The sequence below is a fragment of the Odontomachus brunneus genome, unplaced genomic scaffold (genome assembly GCF_010583005.1).
Source record: "Odontomachus brunneus isolate Ranch 3 - 2012 unplaced genomic scaffold, Obru_v1 Obru_scaffold_241, whole genome shotgun sequence".
NCBI lineage: Eukaryota > Metazoa > Arthropoda > Insecta > Hymenoptera > Formicidae > Odontomachus > Odontomachus brunneus.
This window is the reverse complement of record NW_022639691.1, coordinates 417,157-418,935: the sequence shown is the minus strand read 5'-3', so window position 1 is coordinate 418,935 and position 1,779 is coordinate 417,157.

The following is a 1,779-nucleotide window of genomic DNA, read 5'->3' as shown; positions in this document are numbered from 1 at the left end:
ATATATATATATATATATATATATATATATATATATAAAATAAAATATAATAAGTCTATAATACTTCGTGTAATATAGAATTTATTACAAAATATATAATAACAATTAAATCTTTTGAATCGTTATTTAGTTTGTATTAGACAATTTAACTTAAATATCACTTATTTTGTTTCAACATATCAATTATTCTATTACTACTTATGCATTTTAGTCATAACTTATTTAATTTAAATATTAATACATATAAGACGCTATTGTTACAATTTTTAATTCAAAAAATTGGGAAAATTATTTATTATTGAATAAATCAAAAGAGATTCACGCTTAGTGAGGAGGTTTAAACTATGAAAAAATAATAACAGTTTAGTATATAAATGTACGTTTTTCCGGATTTGGAACGAACACAATGAATCTACTTTCCACGTTTACTTTTCACATCTACTTTCTAAACAGAATCTTTATTCTAATTATTTTTATTAATTCCATTAGATTATCCAACTAATTAATTACATATTTATTATTTTATCTTCTTTAGATATTTTTTCCTTAAATTTTACACAAAATACTATCTTATAGTAATAGTTAGATCTAGACTTCTCCATTTGTCGAACAGAACGACATAATAATTCGACTACCGATGTCTTGATAATATTTTTTGCAGCACAAGTGCATATAAACCACGATTAACACTTATTGGCTATCTCTCTTCTTTCATTAACTTATATTAAATATATTTTTTAAAATATAATTTATAATTTTTATAATTCATTTATTAGACACACACGCACACATACACAGGGTATCCCCAACCAACAGACTTTGAGAGATTGTTAGGGACACTCTAAGGATCATTGTTTGCAAATGAACTTGGGATAGGAAATGGGTTGTTTCATCGCTACGGCATACGAAATAGGAGATTTCCTTAAAAAAATTCAAGATGATCTTGACCTGATCTTGATGCCACCCAAGGTCAAACTCATAAGGCCACTAAATGGATCTTTTTACACCCTACAACTTTTGTCTGAAACAATTTTTTATAAAACTTATATTTGTTTAGATATTTCGAAGTTTCGATCTTTTTCGAACACCCCTTCTGTCGTAGCGATGTAATGACACGTTTCTAACCCTAGGTTTATTTATAAAAAAATGATTCTTTGATGTCTTCGACAATCTCCGAAAGTTTGTGTCGGTAGAATTTCCGAACACCCTGTATATATATATTTTCTTTTCTGTCCTGAATACATAGGCTATTAAAAAATTTGTCACCTTCGATATTAGAGGTAAATTCCCGACAAATACAAGAACGTGGAATCCACGTCCCTATCCCATGGATCATCGACGTCGATATCCACGTGGAACATCGAGTAGATTATCCGCTCAAAAACGGTACTAGGATCCACGTGGATTAGATCATCGATTCAATGGGGAGATCAACGTGAAAATTTCACGAATTTTGAGAGACGTATGCATATAGCGTCCACGTGGTTTCTAGCTTCAGCCACACGATTTTTATACCTTCCACAACAAGGTTTTAAATCGAAATGAAGAAAAAATAGAACAAGAAAATGCGCATTTACCTTTATTTTATATCCTTATAAAACAAAATCTGAATACTTTTGGTAAATACAATAAGTACAAGAACTGATGCAATAAAACACTTTGTGAGATTTGGTAAATACAATGTGTAAATACAAAAACTGATACAATAAAACACTTTATGAGATACTAAATACACTTTGTGTAAATAAAAATTTTTTATGGAAAAGTAAATAAATGTTA